The 12353-nt window shown below is 34.4% G+C and overlaps 1 protein-coding gene across 1 annotated transcript in view; it reads left to right on the top strand.

Annotated features, from left to right (window-relative positions):
- Positions 1-6558, top strand: part of LOC106477671 (rho-related GTP-binding protein RhoU-like) — a 40553-nt gene extending 33995 nt beyond the window's left edge. The window contains exons 4-5 of the mRNA XM_022381484.1: positions 5376-5479; positions 6444-6558. The gene's annotated coding sequence lies outside the window, so the exon portion shown is untranslated. The remainder of the gene's footprint in view (positions 1-5375; positions 5480-6443) is intronic.
- The last annotated feature ends 5795 nt before the right edge of the window (positions 6559-12353 follow it).

The raw sequence follows: 12353 nt of genomic DNA on the forward strand, positions 1-12353 counted from the left end.
GTGGTCCTATAGATTACAGATCATTTACCAAGGTAAGTGGATGGAGTGGTCCTATATATTACAGAATTTACAGATCATTTACCAAGGTAAGTGGATGGAGTGGTCCTATAGATTACAGAATTTACATATCATTTACTAAGGTAAGTGGATGGAGTGGTCCTATAGATTACAGAATTTACAGATCATTTACCCAAGGTAAGTGGATGGAGTGGTCCTATAGATTACAGAATTTACAGATAATTTACCCAGGTAAGTGGATGGAGTGGTCCTATAGATTACAGAATTTACAGATCATTTACCAAAGTAAGTGGATGGAGTGGTCCTATACGCAAATACCATCCATATTAACTCATCGTATATTTTTGAAACAGGCACGATTAACTCCTGTCATGCGTCTAGAGCCTTTTAGAAATACATCAATAAACACATGCAGAAATCCGAGGCTAAAGTCAATTTCTTTGCTTCAAAGAGGGCGGCAGAAATTTCGCTACGCGTTCTTAACACAGCTATTTTTGGGTTAACAAGGTCACCTTGCATCCGATACAACTTTCAACACTTGATATTAGTAATTTACTTCATACTTGGATGGTGTTTCACCGCTAAAAGATCCTAACTCAATGCAACACATTTCAGTGACCGACTAAGTATTGATAACAAACGTATTATTACACCTAAGTGAACACTGAGCGGTCAGTGTACGGCGTTGTAAAGCCATCTATACACATAATGGAGGCGCGATCCACAAAAACTCTGTGATCTGAAAAGCCTCCTCATCGTACTGTAACGTAATAGGTCTGAGTATTACTTCGTTGCCGCATTCATATTGATGTGGTATAAATACGTTAGTGGCTAGGGTGCTCGACTCACAATCTGTGGGCTGCGTAATCGAAACCCATCACCAAACATGGTTGCCCTATCAACCATGTGGGCGCTATAAGGTTTCGGTCAATCTCATTATTCGTTGGTAAAGAGTAACCGAAGAATTGGCGGTAAGTAGTATTGAATAGCTGCCTTCTATCACTTTACAATTAGAAACGGCTAGCGTAGGTAGCCCTTGAGTAGCTTTGCACGAAACTCAACAAAACAGCCAGATATGTTAGTACATTTATTACAGCAGATAAATTTATTACATCACATAATCTTACAGCGATCCATCAATAGATATTTGACTAAAAAGACGCTTCTGTAGGATTTTACATTCCGCTGAAACAGCTACGACAAGTAGAAGTTTTACTTATAATATAAGCTGCATTACTAGCTAGTAACAGAAGTTCTTCGGTAACTGAGGTGGGTAAGAGTGCTTAGTTAGCTAGTGACTTTCCTTTGTTACCAAAGTGACATAGCTGTATTAACCCTTCGGTAACTGAGGTGGGTAAGAGTGCTTAGTTAGCTAGTGACTTTCCTTTGTTACCAAAGTAACATAGCTGTCTTAACCCTTCGGTAACTGAGGTGGGTAAGAGTGCTTAGTTAGCTAGTGACTTTCCTTTGTTACCAAAGTAACATAGCTGTCTTAACCCTTACGTGACTGAGGTGGGTAAGAGTGCTTAGTTAGCCAGTGACTTTCCTTTGTTATCAATGTAACGTAACTGTTTTAACCTTTACGTGACTGAAGTTGTTTACTGAGCTGATAACGTGTGTATCCCATGCACTGTAGTTTTTTTATGAATTATGAAATGTATTATTCACCAATTTCTAATTTTACCCAATTTAATTCTTTTTGTTTTCATTAATAACTTTATTTAAAAATTAGAAAAACACAGATTACTATGAAAGTTTACTTTAAATTACAAACAGTGATCATTTATTCAGTATTTCCCCTTTTATTAGTAAAACTTTGGTTGTAGAAGTTTGCTGACCCCAGCGACTCAATGGTAAGTGTTAAATCTTTTAATGCTAAAAACCGGTTTTCGATACCCGTGGTGGGTGCAGCACAAATAGCCCCTTGTGTAGCTTTATGCTTAACAACTATCAACTATTATTGTCATTAAATCCTTGTAAATATAGGGTACTAAAATATATATATTTTTTTTTCAGAAAACTTTTACACTAATATTATCAATAACATCGAAATTTTTCTTTCTTTTGATTGAGGCAGTAAAGATAGCATACAATGAACTTATCTTCGGGTATGCTTGATTTCAATAATATAACTTTCAATTCATCGATGTTTGTAAACGTTCTGCTCCTTATCTTATAATAGAAAAAAAAAAAACTTAAGGTGAGGTACTGTAACTTTTTTCTTTCGCATTTTACTTCAGTCTAGAGATCTTCATTCTAGTAATGATAATATTTTAGTAATGACACTCCCAGTTTAACAACAGTGCTTCTGCACATGTCTCTGAGGATTACCCTATCGCTCAGTGACAGAGTGCAAGATTTTGTCAAAGCACGACACAAACATACTTCATTACCCTTCTAATTAAACTTCCCCTTACTTTCTGAACTGACTGAGAGAAGACCGACAGGCCTAGAGTTCTGCCTATTTCTGGCTCTAAAACTAAACACAGATAGAAATGCTTACAGCTTCAGTATACTCACTGTTACTTACTTTAAAATATATAAACAGCATCTAAGACCATTTTTCTTCATTTTTTACCACATCTCTTATATACTCCAATGTATTTTAATCTTTCGGAAGATGTGTAGTTTCTTTAATTTCTTTTACTGTATTTTTATCTCCTATTTTGCAGGGCACGTTTAAACTTCCACTGTTTGCCTTTAATAACAGGTGTAAACTTTTATAATGTTTCGTTCTAAACGATTGTTAATATAATTTTTCATCGTGAAATAAGTTCACTTATTCAGTCATTATGTTCGGGAAAAGTAACAAGGGGGCTAAATTTGTGTCTTAAGATGTATTTTGTCAGTATGAATTTATTAAGGCTGAAATTCTTCAGTAAACGGCTTTCTCCGCGAAATATGACCCATCGTAATAAAACAAGGAAGTTGTACAGTTAATATATTGGTTTGGGTAGATATTGTTGAATTGGACGTTTCAATTTTATAAATAAGTTTATAAAGTGAATAAGGCAATGTCATTATATTTCCAGCTGTTATAAATTCGTACTGAAATTAGGACTCTTGCAATTACAGCTTTCTTTAGAAATGTTTATGTTGTAAGATCGTTTTTTATACTATTTGGCGAAAAAACTTTAACATTTTGACTTTATATATACAGGTTGTCCCCTCGGAGGTATCCATTTTATTTTCCTGATTATTACAAGAATGTAGAAGTTTCCAGTTGAAACTGATATGGAACAGTTTGTGTAGTATTTGAACACGATTCTTGATGAAATTCCACGGAAAAAAAAGTCACAAGGAGTAAGGTCGAGAGATCTTAGGGGCCAAGCAATGTGGAACGTTACATCAAGGAAATCAGAACGTCTCGTGAGAAATGTGGAGAAGCACCATTTTGCTTGCAGATGAATTGAACGCAACGTTTTTTGTTTTTTTTTGTTGTTGTTTGTTTTTTCTGCGTAGTTTAAGAACCAAAAATGTTTTTAGCATGTTTAGGTACGTTTCTACAGCGACAGTTTTTCCATCGAATAAAAATGGTTTCATGATGTCAAAATATATTCAGGAGACACCACACATTCACTTCTGGTGAGTCTCGAATGTGTTGGCGAGTCGGTTGCGGCTTCTCTGACCTAAATTATGGAGTTCTGTTTGTTAACTCTGTCAGATATATGGAAAGTCGCCTCGTCTGAAAATGCAAATTTTTGCGACAACGTTGGATCCTCCCGTAGCTTCGTTAGCATAAGACGACAAAAATCACTTCTTGCTTGGTAATCTATAGTTTTCAATTCATATGGCACTTGAACATGATAAGCATGAAATTAAAATCATTTTTAATAACAAAAAATCAAAAACTGTACTAAACAAAATATCAAAGACTACACTAACTGTCTCATATCAGTTTCAACTGGAAAGTTGTACATTCTTGTAATAATCAGATACCTCCGAGTGGGACGCCCTCTATATTTATATACGCTTTAGTGTAAAGAAAATACATGTACAATGTTAGAGAGTTTAGTGCTCGACTTCCCTTTTCTGTTTTTCTTTTTAAGTATCATTGTAAAAAACGTAGATATAAGCTTCATCTAGATGATATCATGAGAACCAACAGGTATATGTTTTCTGGACAGTTTTAATAATTTTGATAAACAACAATACATCAGTGTAGTTGCAACCCTTGAGGTATACAGGTATTTGATCCAAAATCCGGAATGCTTGGGACCCCCCCCCCAAAAAAAAAACAGCCTATGCCGGTAATTAATCTAAAATTAGGCCTAAAAGAAATTCTTACTTACTTATTTGTACTGTACTTTTTAGTGCAGTTTTCAGTAATTTCAAGTCGAAAGTATGCACCATTAACCGTCACATTATAACGCCACCCACAGCTGAAAGGGCGAGCATGTTTGGTGTGAAGGGGATTCGAACTCGTGACCCGCAGATTTCGAGTCGATCGCTCTAACTACCTAGCCATGCCTGTCCCATGATATTTGAAGCTGGAACCGTAGGTTCAACTGGATAATACATTCAATTCTTGATTTAAAAAAAGTTTCTGTATTAAATCTAATCACATAACGTCATACAATCTCACAAACAGACGCTTATAAGTATACAACCGAAGTAACGGCAACTTTAACAAAATAAATATTGTGTTAAGATAAATAGATTGAATATGACAAGGCGATATTAGACCAAAAGTAACATTTTGTTTAATTTGTCGCTACTAAAACTCTTACTATTCTTATCCAAGTATAAGTTATGTTAAAAACTAATATATTTCATGCATAAGTAAATATTTTACAGTTTGATCAGACAAGTTAAGAACACTTATATGTACTTTTTACTTCTAGCGTTTCACGATAGCACGATTGTTTTCAAATGCTATTAAAGGATATATGATGAACAATTAGTGCAAGATATGAGCTGTATTCGTTTATTTCACCTTGTATAGTGTGGCCATTACAGAGTATGCATGTGTATTAAGCCGTCGAAAAAGGACGTGGCTTGGTAAGTAAACTTTTAAGTTTAACTAAATCAAAGATGGTCACTTTTTACCCTTGGGCAACAATTGGACAAATGACTTTTTATTCGCACGAAAAGTTCAGTTTGTTGTGTGATATGTAAGTATCATAAATGATGCCTTTCTAGAATTTGTCTCATTTAAGAGTGTTGCTACTATACACTATTACTGTATTCTTGTACAAAATAATGAAATGTGAACCATACACAAGAAAAATAAAAATAAAAGTAGCTTTTCTTCATCCATCTAAACAATAATACACTTAATCGACCCAGCATAGAAGTCAACAAAACTTGGATGCCCTTTTTGAAAACATTCAAATAATTGCTTCAAGTCCTAATAGGAGTGACACAAGATGAGCTGGATAACGTACCAGCTTTGCTATCAAGAAGACCCAGGATCTCATCCCGGCCAGTACCACCACAATAGACGATTAGCAACTGAAACGTAAGATATAAGCTACCTGTTATCGAGTAACAAAAAACTAAATAATGAATAATTAAACTTAGGTGATCGTAGACTATTAATCATGTCAACGATTGATATCCAATCCCCACAACCTTGCAGTAATATTAACTCAGACATCAAACGTAGATATGTGTGTATATCACAATAAACAATTGTCTTGATGTTTTTAGTTCATGTTTAAATGATACAAAACCTTAGAAAATGCTGGACATCAGACTTGCGGAGTTGTTTGCCAGCAGAATTTAGAACAAAGAAAGTGATATAATACAACGATGGCATGTAGTACACTTAATGGCATCAACTTAGCCGTGTACCTATACCCTTTCAGGATCATGGCCTTTCCAATCGGAAGAGTAAGAGAATGGTTCCATAATGGTGGTGACTCTGAATTTGTGTGTATCAGAGCTATGATTTGTTCAAGCTGAATATTACGTTACAACCACCAGATCAATAGCGGAAAGTAGATAGTCTTGAATGACCAAAGGCTACCAGCATGAACACAATTATCAATAATTTCTGATCAGTGGTAGACTATCCAACTTGAATTTTTTTTTTATTTCAAGCAATTAACCTTAAAATGAATAACAAAGTTTTGCCTAATATATTAGGATTCTTTTCTTTCAATAGCTCGTATTTGAGATATAATAAAAAACTATCTCTAGCAAATTTAAAGTTAAGTCCCCAGTATCAGTTATATATATCACCAAGCTATGTAATATAAACTAAACGTTTAACGAAAATGTAGTAAAGCTTGAATGTAGATCAATAGCAAAATTAATGTTAATCTTTTATCTACACTTTATCGAAAACAATTGCTTGTGAAAACTTTCACCAAAATATCCACAATGAGAAATGAAGGTAATACATTTCAGCATCCAAACTGTATTTCTTATTAGAAACGCGAACTTGTGAACCTCTCAGCACTTGATTTATCTACTTTCAGGCTTGTTCGTTGTTAAGCACAAAGCTACACAGCATGCTGTCCATGTTCTGCCAACTACGGCTAACGAAACCCGATTTTTAGCTTCATAAGCCCACAGACTTGCCGATGTTGAACAGTTCTTATGAAAAAAAGGTAATATCTGTAAACATCACGTAATTTCAGAAACTTTAAGCTTAAAATGAGTTAAGTTAAATGGCAGATTTCAGTAAAACACTTCGCATGTCATAGCTTAATATAATTAACATTTTGTTAAGCTCTTTGTTTTGGAAAGTTTGAAATTTTATCGAGTTACATAGTGAACACTTGTGAAGCACTTTGAATGAGGTCAAGTAAAACCAAAATGCAATAAAATGAAATAAAATTCTGATTAAATTAGTCACTCATAGTACGATCGCCTTATTTTCATAAATTCTATAGAGGCTTACTTACCTGTTACTAAAGAAGGGCGTGGCAGGCAGAGAGGTTCACCTTGGCCTGCAGCTTTCATTGCGGTTCTAGAACTTTTCGACGAGTCTCGTCAACACTTCCTTCTTCACCATTCTGTGCCATTTCTGTACGTTAAACAAGTAAACCTAAACTGTTGTTCACAGTATGTCTAGTGTAGTTCTCTGAGAATCTTTATAAGAAGAGCGACTTGCATAGTTGCATGGATTATGGTATGTTGCTCCATTGCTTGTTTGCTTCATTAGGCACGTACGCTCTGAAACTGATTGACTAGTGTCACTCCTACCTGTTTGACTTCACTCCTGTGTCTATTTAATTGGCAATGATCTGCATATTTTTTTTTGTCTACTTTCTTTCCTGGTTTCACTCTAAGTGTGCTCACATTTTTATGTTACTTTCTCTAAATGAAGCAGCTTTGCAGCAAATACTCTATGAACTGTTATCCTATTGCAAGCGTAAATAGCGGGATCTTGATTGCTGTCGGGTTGGGGACTAATGAGGTTGGTTAATCATTTAGCTACTCTTTATCTTTCAGTGTAAGTAGTAAACTTTGGAGGTTCTATTAGTAGGACCTATGTTAATGTAAGTGGTAGACTGGAGATTCTATTAGTGGGACCTATGTTAGTGTAAGTGGTAGACTGGAGGTTCTATTAGTAGGACCTATGTTAGTGTAAGTGATAGACTGGAGTTTCTATTAGTAGAACCTATGTTAGTGTAAGTGATGGACTGGAGGTTCTATTAGTAGGACCTATGTTAGCGTAAGTGGCAGACTAGAGGTTCTATTAGTAAGACCTATGTTAATATACGTGGTAGACTGGAGGTTCTATTAGTAGGACCTATGTTAATGTAAGTGGTAGACTGGAGGTTCTGTTAGTGGGACCTATGTTAATGTAAGTGGTAGACTGGAGGTTCTATTAGTAGGACCTACGTTAGTGTAAGTGGTAGACTGAAGGTTCTTTTAGTAGGATCTATGTTATTGTAAGTGGTAGACTGGAGGTTCTATTAGTGGGACCTATGTTAATGTAAGTGGTAGACTGGAGGTTCTATTAGTAGGACCTATGTTAATGTAAGTGGTAGACTGGAGGTTGTATTAATAGGACCTATGTTAGTGTAAGTGGTAGACTGAAGGTTCTATTAGTAGGAACTATGACCAGCTTAGATCAACATTACAACTGTTTTCATTGTAAGCTATTAAAACCATTATAGGAAGCAAAGGAGAACATGCTATAATATGTCAACCCTACTACATCTGCTATAACCACTGTCGACCGGCTGGAATACAACAGATACAGTAACTGGAGCTGCTTCATGAGACTTGACAGACGTTTTATCAAACTGTGATTCCAGTTTCTCTGGTCATGGTTCTCGTTAAAACGACCATTGACTTTGAGCTATAACTGGAAACTTGCGAACCTTCTTCAACTTCATATCCTTGAATATTATGGTGTTAATAGCAAGATATGTACAGCTTCAGTGAATGGCTTTTTGGGTTGGAGGTGTTTTTTTTTTTTTTTGTGGCCATAACCTTCACACTGTTGATAAGGAAATTCCTCAGGTTGGGTTTGGAGTGTTGTTTCGGAGTCCTAAATGCTCTGGTATGCGAGTTCTTGGGCTTACATCGAAGCCACCCTTTTATTTGGCTTAATTAAAATAACAAATAAAACACATGCCTTACTATCTCTGCTACGTTTGTTTATAACGTCACAGCTGACAACGAGGCTGGGTAAAAATTAATTTTAGTAACTTAAACAAGAAATGCATCAGCAGGTATATAAATTATACTAACTTTTGATTATGCACTTTACATACGAATTCAAAACATGGATATCTCATACAAAGAAAAAGATTCCAAAATAAAAACTTAATTTCCAAATATCCGTTTCTACAAACCAGTTAATTGAAAATGTACTTATTCGCTTTGAATGATAAGTGAGAAATATATTTTCATTGAAGTTGAGTATCTAATTAGTGAGGACAAACATGGAAAATCCATTAATGAGACAAGCTCTGTAATATTTGGGTGTTTATCTATAACCTTCCCAAATGTTGTTCACAATTGTAACAGATACAGATAAAAAGTGAAGTACGTGATACAATCTTTTAACCTCGGTAGTTGTTTTTTAACTCATGAGTTAGGTAAATTAATATGAAAATTATATACACAAACTACTGTCTACGTTTAATACTTTTCCTTTAATTGTGAACTATCGGCCCTCTTACCGAAGCTGTCAACGAGTAACAATTCAAATTTATTTCTCTGTAGAAAAACTTTTTAAAGGATTATTGTTAGACATCTGTTTTAAAGAGTGTTCTTCCGCAAAGAAATTAATCTGTATTATTCACAGCCTTGATAGTTCGTTAGTTTTTGTTTTTAAGCTTTTAACATGATGAGCGCTGATTCTATATATAGCTATAAACTTTTCACTAGAGCGTGTGTCTCACGAAGTGTAGTAAGTTAAGTCTTTCGTAATTTGGCTAGATGTGACCTTTTGATTAGAGTGCCAATGATTCATTGTTTACGACCCGCTGCCACAAAAATGTGCTTAGAACTTTAGAATGATTGGTGTGTTATAAGATTGATCAGACAAAAGTAGTTCAAGATTTGGCATTGAGGTGTTGTTGACTAGCTGCCTTCCCTCCTGTCTATCAGTACAAAATTAGGGACGTTTATGTGCAAATATCCCTTGTGTAGCTTAGATATCCGAAAAAACAAAAACAAAAAACACTTACTTAGCGACCAGATTCGCTTGAGTGGATATGATTCTTTGTGGTTTGGTTTGTTTGAATTTCGCGCAAAGCTACACGAGGGTTATCTGCACTAGCCGTCTCTAATTTAGCAGTGTAAGACCAGAGGGAAGGCAGCTAGTCATCACCACCCACCGCCAACTCTTAGGCTACTATTTTACCAACGAATAGTGGGATTGACCGTCACATTATAACGCCCCTACGGCTGTAAGTGATTCTTTATGACGCTGAATTCTGAAACAAACTTTCGTAGTTTCATGAAACATTAAAGTTGTTCATAATGACACAATTCTTCTCTATATTATTAGCAATCTAATATAATTTGTTGAAATAAATATAATTGGGCATTGATATATCATTGAAGTGTCTTTTATCATAGATACTAAATGATTAAGCGAGTATATTTAGTACAACTTGTGTATGACATTAGAATTATCAACGCCTTATTATTCTGAATGACTTATATCATCACCGTACATTAAGTTGAAACGAATAATTAGGTCACCTTGTTATCTTCCAACCTGACGGTGAGTCAGTTTTCAAAACAACATTTAGTCATTTCCATTTTTTAATTGAAGTTTTGTGCAAATATTGTTTTGGATATCACTTCATGTAAACTGATACACCCAAATCTTACTCGAGAGTCGTTACGATATTTTTAACGTTCGCTCAATTATGATTCAAATTATTTCACAAATCTTCCTATTTTTATACAATGTAATAAACGGCCTTAATAACTCTCACAAGTCTATTTTGCACGTGAGAGTCTTATGCCGACAGCTATAAAGTTATATATGTATTATTTAAGAAAGGGAAGATTACTGGTTTTTAAGAACAGAAAGAAGCAAATATGTGCTGCTTACCTACCAAAAGTAAGATATTCATTCCATAAATAGACAATTAATAGATTTATTATTATTTACGTTTATTTACGTTATGAATCTTAGAGTACAATATATAACAATGAATGATTATTACTATATGTGAAGCATATACCACAAGAATATGAAATATTAACAATAAAATGTTTCAAACATGGAATGTTCCGGCGTTTATTTCAACAAGTATTTGGTGTTGCATAGAAACTGTTCACTTGGATCGAATATACAAGTTTGTTTACCAAATATAAACGAAAAATCACTGATTTCAATAACACTGTCAGTTGAAATATACTAACCTAAGAACGATAAATGTTCCTGAGAAAACCATATATATATATATAAACAGAACTGTACCGATATTAATATACAAATACATTCGCGAATACTGCAAATAATAAAATTCCATCACATATGGTATGTTATATGAACCATTGTCATGGTTAATAGTCTCTATATAATCATCTAGGCCTAACTAATAATTAGTTTACCTAATTTTTTATTATTATTAATAGATAGTAATTGCTAATAGTTTATATTCATTTATAAAATCATGAAAGAATATTCCATGAAATTCGAGTGAAGACAAGAGAGAAAATTACTCGACTTGAATTCATTGTTGTATAGTGTGATTTTCAGATACTTTCAACATAGTAATAGTAATTTCTATTTCTGTTGGTTGTAATTAATAACATCTAGTTGAGAATGAAATGTGTACTGAATGGATTTAGTAATATATCTGTCGCTTTCTTTTTCTAACTTAGATTCACGTTTCAGTTATTCAATTATTTTCATCAAAAATCAATACTGGTACATATACCACCATTGATCTTTAATCTAGCCCTTCTTTACGTCTAGCGATGAAAGGACCTTAGAAATATTCCCTTTCTGAATCCATATCTGCATGTTGGAAATTTTCCACTTTGATTTTGTTAAAATACGTTTTTATGGAACACAGAAATTAATAAACTAAGCCTTGTCCAGCATGCTGGAACCTGTACAGCTCAATCTAAACTGTTTAATTTTTCAATTCTTGCTGTCATATTTGGAACAACTTCATTGTTGGTAGAAAGAGAATATTCTTCCGGTATATTTTCTCTCTATAAATGCAGCCTATGGCGACGGAAAGAGGTCGCTAATAACGGGTACAACAATGGAGCAAACAACAAGCAGCTGTAACTAATGGCAACATAAATATGCAACTTGTTTGTGTATTACACGGAACGGATATCATGATAATAGTCGTGATAAATCCCTGTAACATTTTGTGTTTTTTTTGGGGGGGGGGCATAATATTTCACTTATCATAATTTAAATAAATTATAAGCAACTTTACATTTGATCTGAACTAAAATATAATAAATAACCAACACTTCATAAATGGTTCTTGTTACCCTGTTTTACCTCCAGTAGGAGGACATGTTCTTGATGTTTTCTCAGTGAAAAGCTACACAGTGAACTGTATGCGCAGTGTACACCGCGGGGAATAGAACCCCAGATTTTAGCGTAAACGTACTGCTGACCCATCAGGAGACAGAAACACCAATAAAATGAATCACTGTTTTTTAGAGGTTTTCAATATATTTCATTGTTATGAAGGCGTACTATAAGAATATATAAATACTCTACATATTCAAATATTTTACGTAAGTTATTTAATATATTTGACATCTGTTTTATTCAAATATTATAAAAGCTAGTATGAGTCACGTCACACTTAATTTCTCGAAATAGGATGAGTCATAAACGTCAAAATGCATTTATCCAGATAGAATAGTTCGATTACTGTCTGTCCATTATGATTTTAGTGACGAGGCTGCAATAGGGCCGTGAGGGAGGGGGT

This window comes from Limulus polyphemus, unplaced genomic scaffold (genome assembly GCF_000517525.1).
Source record: "Limulus polyphemus unplaced genomic scaffold, Limulus_polyphemus-2.1.2 Scaffold168, whole genome shotgun sequence".
Lineage (NCBI taxonomy): Eukaryota > Metazoa > Arthropoda > Merostomata > Xiphosura > Limulidae > Limulus > Limulus polyphemus.